This window comes from Suricata suricatta, chromosome 10 (genome assembly GCF_006229205.1).
Source record: "Suricata suricatta isolate VVHF042 chromosome 10, meerkat_22Aug2017_6uvM2_HiC, whole genome shotgun sequence".
NCBI lineage: Eukaryota > Metazoa > Chordata > Mammalia > Carnivora > Herpestidae > Suricata > Suricata suricatta.
Window position 1 is genome coordinate 31,000,021 of NC_043709.1, and position 18,762 is coordinate 31,018,782.

The 18,762-nt window shown below is 35.6% G+C and overlaps 1 pseudogene; it reads right to left on the reverse strand.

Moving 5' to 3' along the window:
• Positions 1-7,956: 7,956 nt before the first annotated feature.
• On the reverse strand, positions 7,957-9,307 carry LOC115305115 (annotated as a pseudogene).
• Between the last annotated feature and the right edge of the window lie 9,455 nt (positions 9,308-18,762).

Below are 18,762 nucleotides of genomic sequence, written 5' to 3' on the forward strand. Positions count from 1 at the left end.
ATTTTGGCTGAGGTAAGAAAACAAGGAAACTAAATTTTGAAAATCATACAATCTGGATTTTCACCCTCTTCCTCCTCTTCCTCCTCTTCCTCCTCTTCTTCCTCTTCCTCCTCTTCCTCGCCCTCTCCTCCTTTTTCTTCTCCTCCTCTACTTTCTTCTCCTTTTTCCTGTTTGTTTAAACATAGAATCTACCTTAACTATTATGCCTAGGACAGGCTAAATGGATGTACTTATATTTCAGGAGAAAATAATTTAGGAGCACAGTACATTTGCCAAATTACCCCATTTTAATATAGATACATTTGTCTCACTTCTGAGATTCTGCATAATTTTAAACTCAAGTAAATGAAATAGCAGTTTATAAAGGGTTGAACATTTTCCAATCCAAATTGTGAGGTTCTTTTATCATTTATATACCATATGTTGTTTTTTTCTATATATGCATTAGTAACTAAGTGATTTTATGGCCTGTATTTTGGAGCCACTATTATAAGCTGTCAGGTGTTTGATGCCCTAAAGGAATTTGAAATTTTGAATGGTTGTGAAACCTGATTTTCCTACGGATATCTTCTCTTTGCCCGAAAGCAGGGATTATAGTTTAGAATATTTCCCTGGAGTGTTAATCACTATTCTAGAATTTGAGTGATATTAAAATCAGGTATAATATTCTTTCTCTACATCCACTGAATCTTTTTGGAAAATAAATTATACTTCACTTTGCTTTTATATGCTTCTCTTATACTTAAATTTAAAAAAATTTATAAAAGCATTTATAAGTTCGGTTAACTCACAGAGATTGGTAGGTAGTTTCTAGAAGTCCATAGGAAAATAGCATAAATTGGGTATGCATTTTGATGGACAACTATTTTAGTTGTTTTACATATATACTAGCATTGAATCAGTAAGATACCTCTATGATTAAGCAGTTAGTTTTTGTTTTCCTTACTGTTTCTAATAGATACCATTCGATTTGTTTTATATATGTGATGGCATTTGATGAATGACATCTCCATGATTAAGCAATTATTATTTTTATCCTTTTCTAAGATAAGATAAAAGGTCAATGTTAAAAGGGTTTGAACCAGGGGCACCTGGGTGGCTCAGTGAGTTAAGCGTCCAATAGTTCAGGTCATGATCTCATGGTCTGTGAGTCCAAGCTCTGCATCAAGCTCTGTGCTGACAGCTCAGAGCCTGGAGCCTACTTTGGATTCTGTGTCTCCATCTCTCTCTGGCCCTCCCAGGCTCATGATCTTTCTCTGTTTCTGTCTCTCTCTGTTTCTCTCCCACACAAAAATAACTAAACATTAAAATTTTTTTAATGTGGGTTGGTACCAAATTTTGCCAGACTGACTCCTAACGTATCCCAGCATGAAGTTGATTTCATTTAGAATTCCCAGAATTTGGGGATCATTTTGGCCATTTGATCATCTGGCAAACACTTTATATCTTCTGTTTCCTAAGATATGGAGGAAAATACAAAGAGGAAGATTTCAAGGGCATGTTGAGTAATAATCATGAGAAGCATACAAAACACCATAAGATAAAGCAAAGTTATTTGATACCTTTGCAACCAATATAAATGGACTTATTAACCAGTGTTTCCCTTGACAAAGGAATCTTTCTCCAAGTATGTCATGTTCCTGTTCAGAATAAAACAAAACAAAACAAAAACCCATAGAACAAAAAAGCAAAACAAAACAAAGAAACAAACAAAAAGACTTTAGTGGCTCAACATTGGTGACTATTCTATGCTTGGACATCACTTATTTGTTGTGCTTCATTCCTTATCATCTTTTTAACAAGCATGTTAGACCTATGGTCTTTAAAATGCTTATTAGGTACTCTTAGCAAAAGAAAAGCAAACTAATATAGTCTTCACTTGCCAATATGAGCATAGCTCCATATATTAACTGTATAAATGCACTGCTATCCTTAGTTAATAATTTTGTTCACAACATATATTTTGGGTGAAGTTAGTATTAAGCATAGTGCATATTTTTTTAAAAAAGTCTTATAGATAATTTTGAATATTTTGCTGTTATTTTTTAACTTGGTACAATAGTTTTGTAGAATTCCTTTTAAGTTTGCAAAGTTTTCAAAAATAGTGACTATATTTTCTCTTATTTAAAATGCAAAATAAAGTACCTAAAGAATGATCCTATATCTTCTTTCCAAAATTTAGCTCAACATGACCAATTATTTCCTCCCTAAGCTATAGAAAATAACTTAAGCTTTCTGAGTGGTGCTTACTTTTCTGGCTTGTAAGTTTATTTGGAAAACTGTTTATTTGAATAATAAACTGGAAAATAAGAAGAGAAAGAAGAGCTCTACAAAGAGTGATTGTTTAAACCATGTTTATTTTAAGAAAAAAAGGATGACAAAGCCATAAATAAAATATTAAACTAGAAGGACAGGAAATGAACAAAATGCTAAAATTGAAGTGATAAGAGAAAAATAGAAAAAATGAATATTATGGTATTGAATTCTTTCCTTAGAAATGATTCATGTGCATTTAGACATCCCCTAAACATTTTAAGTTTTTTAATACTTCGACATCATCTAGACCAAACTTCTCCATTTTGTGGTTGCAAAAATTAAAGAATAAACTAGATGTGTATCTTGTCCTAGGTCCCACTGCCGTATATAGGTATAGAAACATAAATCTAGACTTACTGAGAGCCAACTCTGTGTTCTTCCCAGGACACCACACTTCTTGCATAGAAAGCTCTTAGAACTGAAGTCCAGAAGAGAACATAAATTGGAGAAGGACAAAACCAAATAAATCAGAAAATATATAAGAAGACAGATGGAAATTTATGTAAATTAATGGTTCCCAACTGGGGATCATTTTTGCCCCAGAAGGGATATTTGATAATTTTTGGAGTCAGTTTTGATTTGTCACAGTTTGGGAAAAAGGGATGCTTCTGGAATTTAGTGAATGAATGTAAGAGATGCTGCTGGTACCCGCAGAGCCAAGAGTTATCTGTCCCAAAATGACAATGGTACATCTGTCAATAAACTCAAATAAAAATTTTAAATCCTGATAATTATAGAGAGAGGGCATGAGAATGAGAGAGTACCAGAGAGAGACAGATTAAAAACTAAGGAAAGCAGAGTGAAAATGTGGAGATGAAAACATAATAGAAATAAGAAAAGGGGAAAATATATAACAAACATGACACTACCAATTTTCTACATGCATATGAATAACTCCCTGAGGAAAGCAGATGGCTTCACCTATTTCTAAGTGTATCACTTTTTTTTCCGATAGAGAATAAATAATATTTTATCTAAATAAACATATGCTTTCTTCACTGCATAGCTATGAGCAAAAATGTTACCTAATTTTACTGGAGGAAAAGGGCAACGTTAAAATGATACCTTTCATGTCAAACTTTGCCTCATGGAGAGGATCTGAGCAGAGGTATGGAGGTTTCTTCTAGACTCTAAATATATAGGAAACGTTGTCATACCTTTACCATCAGAGTTCTTTGCTGTTCAGAGACAAGAATATTTTATTTATTTTTTTTGTGGTGTTTGTATCTAGGATTTGATAATTATTTAATTTCCTTGAGAAGAAGTAAACATGTTTTCAACTTCAGCTTCACATCAGCTACGGCTGCATGCATGTCAAAAGAACGCTCCAATTTTCTTCCAAATGTATGAAGAATCAGAAGCAAAATGATATATTTAAATAATTATAAAAATGATGTGGCACTTAAGTGATTATGAGTTCCAGGAACCATTCTGAGTGCTTTACATAATTTATTTTGTAGTCCTTATAATATGAGTTAGATAGTATCAGTATTATATCTACTCGATACATGAGGAAACTGAAGTACATTGAGGTTAAATAACTTGACCACCATCTCACTGAACTGTAGAACAGGTTAGATTCAAATTCAAACATCTGGTGCCAGAGCTCTTATTCCTAATCACCAGGACATATTTTCTTCACCAATTTTGTCTGACTTCCAGGCAGTTACATTTTTGTGAGAAGCTTCAGGAGATCTTAATAGATAATTCTATTTTCTTTTTTCATTTTGTGGATGGAGCTCATACTTTATGTCAGTCTCAAAATATGTATTTATGTCACGAGCTCAAAAATATGTATTTAAAGTGCTTCTTTGCAAAAATATGTGGCAGGAATTTGGTGCCAATAAATGAATGAAGAGTAAAGCCTGTAGATTGATAGTTCCTCACTAATGTCTATCATCCCATTATTATTTAATAAAAATAGCAATTTAATTTGGGGGGGCTCTTAAAAGAGGGACAGTCAGTTAGCATAGACCTCTCCATGCCTGTTTTCTTTACTTGTGTCTTGTGCCTGGGATGTGGGGTTTATATATGGAACCCCAGCATCTATTTTAGAGAAAGAGATGGCCATTGCAATGAATGTCCCTTACCTAAAATCACAAAGCAGAAAAGGAGCCTGGAACCTGCTATTTATGGGTTACTTATACCAGCTTAGAAGCTATTAGATTTTGTGTACATTTTGTTTAAACTATTGCTCTTGGCAGTCTCCCTCTGTACTGGCAGATGAATCCAAGTCCTAAAACATGCTTAGGACGATGACTTATTACCCTTTGTTTTCAGGAGTGAATTTTTTCTTTTCTTTTCTGTTTTTCTTTTCTTTTCTTTAATAAAAGGAAACATGATTTACTGAGGACATGTGTTTATCTCCTCTCCCTGTAATTTTTTTTAGAATTACAAAAAATACAGTTTAAAACCAGAGGGAAATATATATATATGTTTATATATACATGGAAAACAAGAAAGAGAGTTATAAGAAGAGCAGAAAGAAACTCAATTCTTTACATTTTAAGGAATTTCAGCAAGAAAGGAATTAGCATAAATATGATTGGCTGAGAAACCAAACAAGTCTATGTACACTCCTGAGTAAACTGTTGCAAAGGTGGTTTCAGTGGGGCCCTAATGGAACTCTGAATTCAATGTCATCAAATACAGGAAGAGACCACTGTGCAGTCTTCAGAGCTGTCGGAAACTTCATAACCCACAGTCATCATCTACTACATATCTGATCTCTCCGTAAATCCTACCAGCTCTAGCTGCCAAATATGTGCAGATTGCATTCAGTTGCCACCCCTTCACTGCTGCTATCATCATCTGATCTGAATTATTTACACTGTGTGTCTCCTCTGCTCAAAATCCTCCAATGGCTTTACATCAGACTCAAGACGAAAATGAAAGGTCTCCCAGCAGTCCTCCATGCAGTAATGATTTTACCCTCTACTACCACTATGACCTTATTTCCTACTACTTTTTCCCCAAATCCCTTCACTTCAGCCACACAGCTTCCTCACTGAACATGCCACTGCGATCCCACAGGGAGCCCGAGCCTGACTGCTCCTCCTCTGCCTGGGAAGCTCTCACCTCAGGAAGCCATGTGGTTCCTTCTATCACTCCCTTCAAGTATTTCCTTAAAGGTCTTCTTTTCTGTAAGACCTTTCTTAACTACTTTATAACTTTAACACTATCCTCCAACTCTCCCTGTCTGTTTGCCCTATTTAATTTCTTACTATTTATCTTATTTATCTAGTCTAGTGTTTGTATCTCCTCACTAGAATATAAAATCCATGAACACAGAGATTATTGCATTTAGTCTTATATTTATATAAGAATGCTATAACCTGATCCTTATAGAGCCTGACCCCCATAGGCAACCAATAAAGTTTTGTTTTTGTTTTTGTTTTTGTTTTTGAATGAAGAATGAATACTTTTGCAGTTTGGGGGCTAGTTAAAATCTTCTATCTCTCTTCTTCAATAAAGAGTCACTGAAATTTATGTTTTGCCTCTAGAGTAAAGTCCTAAGATCTTCCTTTTTAAAAAGGTGAATAGTCTCCTTAAGAGGGATCCTGGGTAGGGTCTGGGCCTCAACAAAATAAGAAAAAAGTACAGTTTTTTCCACATCTCCATAATAGAAATTCAGAAAAACAGAAACTGCAGTTCTACTGTTAAGTGAACTGAAGTGAAATGAATGAAGCTCTCCATCTCCATGTAAAGTTCCTCTTACTTCAAAATAGAAAGAAGAAAGAAGGAAGGAAGGAAGGAGGAAGGAAGGAAGGAAGTAGGAAGGAAGGAAGGAGGAAGGAAGGAAAGAAAGAAAAGAAAGAAAAAATTCGGACTTCTAACTAATGATTAGAAATAATCCATAAGGAGAGGAGAAACAGAAATCCAATGCCAATCACTGAAACTAGACAAGAACCAAAGTCTTCCCCATCCAAAATGAATACAAGACCCACTGTGAGTGTGAGCAGCGGAGTCTGAACATCTGCACAAGAGAGGAAGTGAGAGAAAACGCCATGGCTGCAGAGAAAAGAGAGACCCACTAACAGTATGTCAGGTGGGTAAGGAGCTCATTCTTAGGTGTAAAATCTTAATTTCATATCTGTTATAACTGAAAGTGTTACCTTCACTGAAGCCAGGGATTTCCTTAGATTTGGTTTGTTACTAAAAAGCAGGGAGAATAGAGCTGAATGAAGACTTACACAGATGCACCATAAATGCAATGAGGAAATGAATGCTTTCCTAATCAGAATACTGAGTTAATATTCTTAGAGTAGGAAAGTTGAAGAATTGATAAAATTCAGCAATCTTACATTTCTTCAATTCCTAATAATTTCTCTAAGTTTGGAGATCTTAAAAACCATTAAAAGCTTAGGTATTAGTTTGTATTTATTACACATTATTTATCATACATTTTAATGCGTTTAAAGTATCTAAATTTAGTCATAAAAATTCCAACATCTCACTAATGTCCAAATGACAAAACAAAAACAACAAAGGTAAGAGGCAGAAGATCCATTTGAATCGTAGATGTAGAAACAGAAGGACTAGGCAAAAGCAATTCAAATGTAACGGCAAAGGACCTTTCTATCTCAAGGACCATGTTGATGGGTTGAAACAGATCTGGCACCATTGTGTGTATGAGTGATAATTCCCAACAGCCAGAGGCTGAATTTGGCCCACTGATTATCTGGGAAATGGAGTACCAACCAAGCACAGTACTGGGCCTTTTGAATCCTTCTCTCCCAAAGGAAAGGCACTGGCTCTTACATTGAAATTGTAACATAAGGTGAAAGTCTCACCTCCTGCAATTAATTTTTAGAGATAATTTTACATAATTTAATGGAATGATTTTTTTTCACAGGGTGATACTTTGAAGGTATTTTTAGGTTGCTGGTATCTTACTTTTAGGAAATTTGACTTTTAGGAGATTAGATACCAGTTTCTATCCTTTAGTGATTCTAGAGAACAAGGGTGTGATTCAGAGGGGCAAACCAAGAATACCTCCCCTGAAACAGGCCATTATTACCACTTTCTTGAGAAATACTAGTTCTGTACTTACTCTGTGTTCCTGGGACAAATGAAATAAGGATTCATTTTTGATTTTGTTCTGCTTATCTAAATCTTGAAATGATATATAATTCCTCTGGCATTAATATACAAATCTAAGTGGGAAGCTAAAGCAAAAAATTTACCCTCTAAATGGAAAACTTTTCGTAGAAATTCTGAACAGTATATAGGGAGATGTTGGTGAAAGGGTACAAAGTTGCAGTTATGTAGGTCTCTAATAAAGCTAGAGATCTATTGTACAGAATGATGACTATAGTTAATAATGCCATACTGAATACTAGAGATTGGCCAAAAGAGTAGATTTCAAGTCCTCTTATCACAAAAATGATAACATATAAGAATATATATTAATTAACTTGACTATAGTAATTATTTCATTGTACACCTAAAACGTACACATTTTTTTTTTAAATTTTTAAAAGGTCTAAGTAATAGAGTTGTGAAGCCTTTGGACAGAAATTATTTAGTAAATACACTCTAAATTAAGTGGAGATATCAATTTTATCTTTATGATATGAGATGAAAAATATAGTAGATTTCATGGCAAAGAGAAAGAGTGACTACTAAAATTATGGAAAACTATATCTTTAAAAATGAAAATAAGGGTGGCGGGGGTTCGTGATGGAAGGGTGAAGAAGCCGAACTGCTACCGTCACTTAAGCTAACTCTGAGGCTTCAGCTGCCTCCTCTATTTACAGGTCTCTCCATTTCCGAGTCATTGTCATTATCCTCTGCCTCATCGGATTCCTCCTCATTGTCATCGTAATGCAGATCTTTCATGATAGACCTTAAAGGACCTTGTTCCCTGGTCTGGGACGGTGTGAAGCTGGAGCTGGAGCTGGCAGGGCTGGGCTGCTCAGAGTCAGATTTGGAGGACATGTTCTCCTCCACGTTGGAATCGTTGGGATCCACGATATCATCAAATGGCGGTAGAGTCGATTTTTTCTTCTCTGAGGTCTCACTTTCAATTTTGACTTTTCCCATCGTGACGAGACTTATCTTTTATCTGTTTTTTGTCAGCAGAACAAGTGAGTATCAGCGGTGGTGCACTAGAAAAACTCTTAAATAAAGCCTCTGAGCTACTCTTTTTCCTTTTTTTGGCAGAGAGTTCTTCGGAATCTGCAATAGGGGGCCTTTTACTAGGAGCCTTCTTGTCTTGCTGTCCACTGGTGATAGTGAGTAAGTTACTGTCTGGTTTTGGCTCTTTTGACATGGGTTTTGGTTCCTTGAAGGCCATCTTAGGAACGATTTTTTTCTTCTTTCAGTGGTTTTATCTTCTTTGGGTTTCTTAGAGGATTCTTTGGAAGATTTGTTGTGATCCCTGGAAGGTTCTTTGAAGGCACTTTTATGTTCTCTGGAGTCTTTAGAAGGTGTTTCCTTGTGCTCCTTCATTAACTTGTGAGGCTTTGAAAAACTGGTGCTGCTGCTGCAGCTGCTGCTGCACTGCTGCTACTGCTGCTGCTGCTGCTGGTATGAACGCTCCTGTTCGGGTCCCCTCCTGCCTTCAGCAACTTTCTTCTAAACTCCTCTGTGGGGTTGCTGAAAGTTAGCTTTTCACAGCGGAGGTGATTCACTGGTGGATGGCCTTCAAGATGCAGGAATAAGTCATAATCAAAGCGGACTTTCTTAGGTTCTTCCTTGTTTTTAAAATAAACCTCAATTGGCAAAATGAAACCAGCATACGCAGATTCTTCTACTTGTAAGGTGGATCTTTGCACACTCTTTTTGGCCCAGGAAAGCTTTCGTGCAAGTGGAAGACGACTTTCTCCACAAAGTGCTGTGTGTTACTGTGCTCCGGGCCGCGCGAGAACACCATCCAGTCGTGGGTGAAGCCCTCCACGGTGGGTTTTTTCCTCACCTGGGCGCGGTGCCCCAGCTCCAGCTTCACCTGCACGGCACACGAGCTAGCCATGCCTGGGGGCCCGGAGGTTTGCTGGGGTATTGTGTGGTACCCCCTCCCCCGCCCCCCTCAGCTGTAATTCATGAAGAGGCTGCTGTGAATGAGAGCCGCCCAGGAGCGGAGGGTAGATGGCGGACATTCTCTGCCTTTTTCCCCCGCGTTCGCTTGCTCGCTCACTTATTAAACTCAGCCCCAAAAGCAAAAGCAGCAGCAGCAGTAGCAGCAGCAGCAGCAACCAGATTCTTGAAGTGAAAAGTCCAATAAAGCAAAGCAAATCAGATAAGCAAATCAAGAATGGTGAATGTGACAAGGCCTACCTAGATGAGCTCGTGGAGCTTCACAGAAGGTTAATGACGCTGAAGGAGCGACACATTCTGCAGCAGATCGTGAACCTTATAGAAGAAACTGGACACTTTCATATCACAAACACAACATTTGATTTTGACCTTTGCTCGCTGGACAAAACCACAGTCCGTAAACTACAGAGTTACCTGGAAACATCTGGAACATCCTGAGGATACAACTGGATGCATCAAAAACTATTGGTTGTTTTTTTTTTTTTGTTGTTGTGATTTTTTTTTGTTATATATGAAAACACTCAGAATGATGCAACCAAAAGGGAAAAAATAAAAATCAAACAACCTTCAGCTTTATTTTTCTTTAAAGCCAGTCATCATCTCTTAATAAAGGAGAAGTTAAGCAAACCAGCCCAGCGGACCGCTCTTCTCTCCAAGGAAATACCCGGGAAGAGTTAGCCTGGATAGCCTTGAAAACAAATCCAACACAACACAAGAACACTTAAAGAATGTATATGGTATCATGTATCTCTCTCTGTGGTGGTTCATTCCACAGGACGAATGCATATTCAACACACTGCCTTATTACATAACTGATCTATTTATTATCGCATACAGATATTCTAAAGTCGTTGAGGGAATGACACCACAAGACATTTTAAGTACTTGTACTCGGTCCCATGGATGCTCTTTCAATGCAGCGCCCTCGCCATCAAGCCCAGTGACCTTACTCGTACACCGTGCCACCTTCCACCTACTTTTCCAAGTCCTTTTACTCGTTGCAGTCTGTATTTGCCACCTTTTGTTTTTCCAGTTCCGGGACACAAATGATCAACTGGGGGGACCAAATTGCCCCCTGATTTTCTTCTTTGTAGTCTTTCTCCTGAGAGTTGGGGCTCAGCCCTTGGCTGTATCCATATAATGGTCTAGGACCATGGTAAAAAATGTACCAAATAGGATATGAATTGTTGTCTAGCCTTAGTCAATAAACCTGTAGGACTTTTAACCAAGTGTACCTGTAAATATTCGGCATCCAGCACTGTTGAGTGGTCTTCAACATTCTTGTGTCTGTTTTATGGTTCTAATATTAGATAAATACGGAAGTAAAGGCATTCCACAGGATCATCATTAAAAAAAAAAAAGGAATTCTGGTTCTGTTTTCTAAAGAAATGTTGTAGAAATTCTTAATTTGGATCTATTTATTAGTAAGCGTTTCAACTTTCTTCGGCTGCCAGCGTGTTCTCCATCTTGACCATAAAATCTGAAATATGAGATTTTTGTTCATGTATGATCCTCTTAGACTCTTTTATATTTGGAAAATTAAAATCTTTCTTTGGGGGACGATTCTTGGTTATTCTGCCATAACATTATGAATTAACTTGTAGATTCCGCGATTCGATCCTGTTTAGTCACTTGCTTATGTTTCCAGAAGGATTTCTTGTATTGGTGAAAATAAAGCAGGTCAGGGAAGCGGGGGGAGATTTTTTGTTCTTGATGTACACTGTTTGAAAACTAGAAATCTGTCCTGTGGCATGCAAAAGAAAGCGAATTATTTTTAAAAGAAAAAAAAACCCAAAAAATGAAAATAAACACCTCCTATCAAGAACAGTATGTAACTTTAGGACATGAATTTGTTCTCTGTCCATTTTAAAATGGCAGATATACATTAATATTTATATGGCTTCAAAAATTATTAGATCATAATAGTTTATTAGTAATAGTTTCTATTACTAGGAATATATGGGCATTATTTATTGATGCATAGATACCTTATGATAATATATCAGCAGAAAGGAATCTAGAAATGTGGAATTTTAGAGTTTCCATCATTTTTACTTCTTTCTGACTCCTTGAGTCAATGCATTTTATGTAGAGTTATATATAGACATATACACATAAATGTATCCATGTGGATGATTTTTTTTTTTTTTTACTTTAGTTCTTTGCATGGAAGTCACAAATCTCTGAAAATAGGTCTGCCTCCAGGTTCTATGAATCTGACCTTTTGTTTTCAAACTTTTCTTTCCTAAGGAGATTGACTTTCAACTCTGCTAGGATATTTTTGCCCCTCTGTGATACTTCTGGCTAGTTCTTGAGATCTTGTTTTTGTCTTCCCTTCCAGAGTAAGGTGTGTACTTTTAGAAAGACTGCTCAGTTTCTCCCTCAGACTGCCTTTACCCCAAGACTATCCATTCATAACTATCTTCCCCATACCTGAACTCTATGCCTTATATTCAGCAACATTCCTCCAAAGGATCAAGGTCAGAGCAAGTCAAGAGAAAGTGACAAGTTGTTGTTGTTTTGTTGTTGTTTTCAGAGATATTATCATAGGTGCCCTGTTATACTTAATGTATTTTAAGGAAAAAGGAAGAAAATGTAGTTGATCCAAGAAAGAACAGAAATAATTAGTCGTTTAAATATCAGCTATAGTAATGACAGCCCATTTCATTTGTCCACAAATGACTTATAGTAAGAATTTGTCTTTTAAATTGAAAAAGTAAGTAGTTACTTTAATAACTGGACCTCAGTAGCAGGCTGTCAGACAAAGTGAGGGTGGGGACATGAAGTGGGAAAGGCACACAGAAATAAGTCAACCAGTCAACCAGTAAGCAATGCTTTATGCAGAGAGAGACAATTTGTAAATACAAAGAGTTATAACATTTAACTCTGACATTCTAGACAATATAGTCAATTGATCTTTAACAAAGGAACAAAGGCAATATAATGGAGCAAAGATAGTCTTTTTAGCAAAAGGAGCTGGAATAAGGAGACCTCCACATGCAAATAAACCTAATCTAGGCATCGGCTTTACCTTACCTCAGTTACAAAAATGGATCGCAAAGCTAAATATAAATTGCACTACTGTAAAACTCCTAGAAGATAGCATAGGATAAATCCTCAATGACCCTGGATATGGTGATTTTTTTAATTTAGATACAACACCAAAGTCATGATCCATGAAAGAAATTATTGATGAAATGGACTTCATTACAATTAAAAATTTCTGCTCTATAAATGACAGTGTGAAGAGAATGCAAAAACAAGCCACAGGCTGGGAGAAAATATTTGCAAAACACACACCTGACTGTTATCTAAAATCCACAAAGAATTCTTAAAACTCAACAGTAAGAACACTAACAATCCAATTAAAAAAATGGGCCAAAGACCTTAAGAGGCACTTCACCAAGTTACTCATGGCAAATAAGCAAGTGAAAAGATGATCCACATTATGTCATCAGGGAAATGTAGATTAGAACAAGATACATTGCCTACTTATCAGAATGCCTAAAATCCAGAGCGCTGACAACACCAAGGAATGGAGAAGATGTGGAACCACGGGAACTCTCATTCACTGCTGGTGGGAGCACAAAATGGTTCAGTCATATTGGAAGACAGTTTTGTGGTTTCTTACAAAACTAAACATACTCTTTACCCACGTGATCTAGCAACTGCACTCTTGGGTATTTACTTAAAAGAGGTGAAAACTTATGTCTACCCCAAAAACTGCACATGAATGTTTTATTCATTGTTACCAAATCTTGGAAACAACTAATATGTTTTTCAGTAGCTGAATGAATAAATAAACTGGCACAGTCAGACAGTATAACATTATTCAGCACTAAAAACAAACTATCAAGCCATGAAAATACATAGAGGAATTTTAAATGCATATTAGTAAGTTATAAAATCAATCTGAAAAAACTACATAATGAATGAGTCCAACTCCATGACATTGTGGTAAAGGAAAAATTATAAAGATAGAAAAACGGTTAGTGGCGGTGTTTGGGGGTGGGGGGGGTAATGGGATAATGGGATGAATAGACGGAGCACAGAGGGTTTTTAGAGCAGTAAAAATACTCTGTATGATGCCATAATGATGGATATATGTCATTAGTTATTTGTGTAAACCCAGAGAATGCAAAAAAACCAAGAGTGAACTGTAATGCAAACTACTGACTTTTGTGATCATGTTGTTTCATGTAGTTTCATCAGTTGTGACAAATGCACCACTGTGGTAGATTAGTAATGATGGGGGTGGAGGAATGTTAAGAGCTGAGAGAATATGGGAAATCCCCTGTGAACCTAAAAGTGCTCTATAACATAAAGCTTTTATTAAAGGAAAATAGAAAAGTTTTGGTCCCTTGTGAGATGACCATAGAAAGGAATGAGGTGAAAATGGACATGAAATCCCTGGTTTGTATTTTTAAGCAAATTGGCACATAAAATAGAGGGAAAAAGAGAATCAGAGAAAGTGTAATAGGTTTTGGTTTAGATATAATGTGATCATGAGTCCATGCACCGTCCAGGTGTGATTTCTAGGATCAAAAAGTGAGATATCTGAGCATTTTCAGTTTAAGACTATCTTGTACAGACTTTGATTTTAGAGTTTTGGGTATTTGAATATAGTAGAATTGGCCATGGGAAGAGGTCAGAGGAGATAGAGAGCAGGGATCTCTTGCTTGAGAGTTTTCATTTAAATGTTTTAACTACTTAACTATAATATTGACATATCATTACAACTAAAAATGCTAGTTTATATACTCAGTTATTTAAAAATTATTTTATCTTATTATTAAAATTGGCCTAGGGGTTATTTTGAATAGCTAAAAATGATGACTTTATTCCTGTGAAAAACAATTTTTTTTTCCAATGGAGAAGTTTTCCAACTTAACAGAAGGCTGTGTGGTTTTATTGTTTAGTTGGTCCTCTTTCAGTCTGAGAATAAAAGTGCACAAATGAAGATCTGGAAAACATAGGTCTACACTATTCCTTAGAACGTCTCTAACTACTAAGCTATACAAACGGAACTGTGTATTTATGTTTGAGATGTGGATTACTCTTCACCAGAGGTTAGTACTTAAAATGCGGACTTGAAAAGGTCAGAACTTTTATCCATTAAGCCATCAAGCTTTTTTTCTATAATAAGTGTAGATGAAAGGTTTTAACTTGAATCACAATGTAAAGTTCAACAGAATGATCGTATCTCAAATTGAAAGACCAAGGCAAAAATAGTTTTGTCATTCTGTGTATAGGAATTCAGTGTCTAAATGTCAGTAAAGAGTGGCAGAGTATCAGATCTTGGATCATATCACCGAAAGCCAGAAGATAGGGCAATTTTCAACTTTCTATGTTCAAATTGTATTTATAAATAGGTTGTAGATTCGAATCCTATTTATCTAAGACTAGCATGAGTTTTTAGATTTTATGGGCACATGCTAATCTCTAATTATATACTAATAAGTGTGATTCTTCATTTAAAATCCAACTCTTGGTACTGCCGTGTATAACATGGCACATGCTGAAGAAACTAAGCAGGTGTTATGCACACTACATAAGCAGAATTTAATTTCATATTTGGTATGATGAAAATGGAGACAGATTTTGTTTCATTTTCTTATGACATATTATTGTATGGGACACTTACAGTTTGTACTGACATATTTATAGCTCTTTTATTAAATTGTAACATCCAAATATTTTCTAAGACATTACCAAACTATATTGTTCATATAATTTTCTTCCTGAATGATAAACACTGGCTTCATTTTATTATATTCTCTTTTTAATACTGTTTTATTAAATTTAATATATTTATCCAACCAGACGAGGAAAAATTAAACTAGGAGGTTTTTGGATACATCCGAAACACTGTCTCCTATATATTAAGAAATAATTCATATTTTCTCATAAAGACCAATGGATTTTTGTAGTATTTTGATTTGAGGAAATAGATATTTCTGATGAATAATAGCAAATAAAACAACAAAACTGAACAAAGAAATTCTTATTAGTCTTATTTAACAAAATGATCTGGGAAACAAAGCAGACACATTCTTTCCCATTACATTCAGCATACCCAAGGAGTAACCCACTCTGCATATAGTTAACCTTAGGCACTGATTTTTTAAAAAATAATGATAATATGTGTTCAGGTTTGGTGTTTGTTGAAGGGATTGAGTTGTATTCCCCACAAAGATTATGTTGAAGCCCTAATCTCCATGCCTGAGAATGTGACCTTTTTCTGGAAAAACAAGGTCTTTATAGGTATAATCAAATTAAGTTAAAAACTTTTTCAAATTATCAAATAGTTCACTTGCATGTCTTGCATTCTAAAAATTCTGAAACTTCTACTGGCATGCACCCCAATATTATACTTTAACATCTTTTGCATTTCATTTACTCTTCTTTAAAAAATTTTTTTTATGTTTTTATTCTGTTTTTTAGAGAGAGAGAGACAGCCTGAGGGGGGAAAGGGCAGAGACAGAGGGAGACACAGAATCCAAAGCAGTATCCAGGCTCTCGGCTGTCAGCAACAGAGCCTCATGCGGGGCTTGAACCCACAAACCATGAGATCATGACCTGAGCTGAAGTCGGTCAGCTCAACTCAATCAACTGAGCCAGCCAGGCACTCCTCATCTACTCTGTCTTAATTAAGGTAACATTAGTTGTTGTAACATTCACTACTTTGTGTTAACACAATAGAATTTTGTTTTTTCACTCACAAAGAATACAATAAGTTATTACGTGAACAGCTGGACTTGATTAGAGAGAAGGAAACACAAACATTCTTATCGATGCCCTAAGTCATAACTGGGTTCTCTGTGATTTAGCTGGTCAATTCAATGTCCCACTCAAAAAAAAATAGTTTACTTTTTTTCACTTAAATATTTTATGTGTTTTCCCCTACTTATCCTCATAGTCTTATTTCCTGGAGAAACAGGCAAAGGAGCTAACTCTTTTTTTCCACCATTAATTCCTACTTACATTATCTATTCATAGCCCCTGATTTTCTCCCTATTGCAGATGTATTATGCGGACTTTTATGGGCAAGCCTTTTACTTCTGTGCTGGATTCTATCATTTTGTTATGTTGTTATTGCTCTTGTTTCCCTGCCAAGAAAAGAACTTTACCTATGGAGTTGTTTTCCTTTCTATATAATCATGCAATCGGTCCCAGCCTCTAAACATTTGATTAACTCAGGGCTCAGCCCTCAATCTTTTGTTCACTATCAAAATACACTATCTAGATGATCTCACCCAGATCATTTATTTCCATATGGTTACTAATCCACTATCTCTAGTTACAATATCAATCTGCATTCCAAATGCATACACTTTTTTCAACTGATTACTTTTCACTTAGATATCTAATATGAATATGAAATTCAACAAAACTAAAAAAGAATGCAACTTGTCCTCATAAGAATGCTTTGCCTGAAGTTATCTACTATGGTAAGCAGAATTTTAAAATGACTCTCAGGATTGTTACCTTACCTCCGTGTGTGCGTGCATGCGTGTGTGTGTGTGGTGTGTGTGTAATTCTGTATAATTTGTTTCACTTAAGGATCTGTGAATATTATGGATCTTACTTCTATGTTTTTATATGGCAAACTGACTTACAGATATAATAGAAGTCTCTAATCACTTGGCTTTGAGCTAATCAAGACGAATATTACTCTAAGTTGTTCTTATCCAATCAGATGAATTGTTAACAGGTTAGAAACAGCAAGTAGGATTCTTCTGCTGGCCTTGAAGGAGGAAAATGCCACCTTGTAGAGAAGACCAGATGAAAAAGACTCAAGGGGATTCTAGAAGCTGCAAGTAGTGTGTGGCCATCAACTCACAAAAAACTGGAATCTTAACCAGACAACCATGAGCAGCTGAATTCAGCCAAGAGCTAGTGGGATTAAAAGGGTGCTCCAAGCCTCAAATGATATTGCTGCTCTCACTGACATCTAAGTTTCAACCTGGTGAGGCCCTGAGCAAAGTAGCCAGCTGACCCACACACAAAAACTGAGATAATGGATAGGTGTTATTTTAAGCTACTAAGTTACTGAAAATGTATTGCACAGGTAGTGAAAAAATCATCCATCTACTTCCCCAAAGGCTAGGCCAACAACAACCTTGGAGACAAACCTGCTTCTTTTCCCTCTCATAGCCCATATCTAATTTCATCAAATAGTTATGTGAGATCTCCAAATATAACTAAGATTGGACCACATCTTATGACCTCCCTATGACCTCACTTGAGTCTCGTACTATGTTGCTTGAACATCTATAAGACTCTTCTAACCCATCTCTTTGTTTCTACTTTTGTAATCTTATAGTTATTTATCCACAGAGCAGAGTGGTTTTTAACACCTTTCAATTGCATTATGTCTCTTATCTATGATAAATTGTGTATGTGCTTTTTATCATATAAAGAATAAAATTACTAATCCATACTCTGACTTATAAGAAACAAAGTTATCTAGATTCTGGCTATTTCTTTTACATACGCTCCTACTTTTCTCCAACTTACTCCTTCCACTATAATCCCACTGGTATTATTTGTTTCCTTGAATATGATAAGCTTCTTGGGAAGAACTTCTGTGATCATCTTATCAACAATGTACTTGGTCGCCCTTATTTTTCTCTCCTGTTAGTCTGAACTATTTTTGCATTAAATTAAATGTGTATGTGACTAGTTATTTAATATCTATTTTTCTTTACTAAAAAAAGAAGAAAGCATTTCATGTTTCTCCATACCTTTTTCTTTTTTTCTTTTTATTCTTATTATTTTTTTCTTAGATTAATAATTTATTAATATTTCTTATATTTGCTCTAGAATAAATAATTGAACTCTGCCAAATGAATGGATCTGGGACTTAATCATGAGAATAACACAGGATATTTAAGATATGACAATGTTTTGTATGTGTAATTGTGACAAATATAATTTACAATTTGGTTTGGCAAAGTGAAAGAATCTTGCCTGTTGGTTACTAGAGTATGGCTAATTTCTATGTAGCATATAACATATAGCCATATATTTCAAATATTAATGTACATAGAAATTACATGAGGAACAATTAAATACACATATTCTTAGGCTCCAACCTCAGAAATCCAGGAAAAGTTTTTTTTTTTCAAATGAGTCAAGAATTCAGCATTTACCAGGAAGTATCTCAGTGATTCTGATGCATGTTATCCTCAAATTTAACCTGATTAGTGCATACAGTGTATGTCTAGAATATAATTTTTATTCAGTCAGTTAGTTCATCAGAGTTGTGTTCCTGCAATTTGCCATTTACTTTGCAAACACATAAACCAGTAAGCATGTGACTGACAGCTTATAAAATGTGTTTGAACTAGATCTATTTTGTAGAGAATGGTAATTTTTTGATTTTTCATTTTTAGTTGTGTCTTC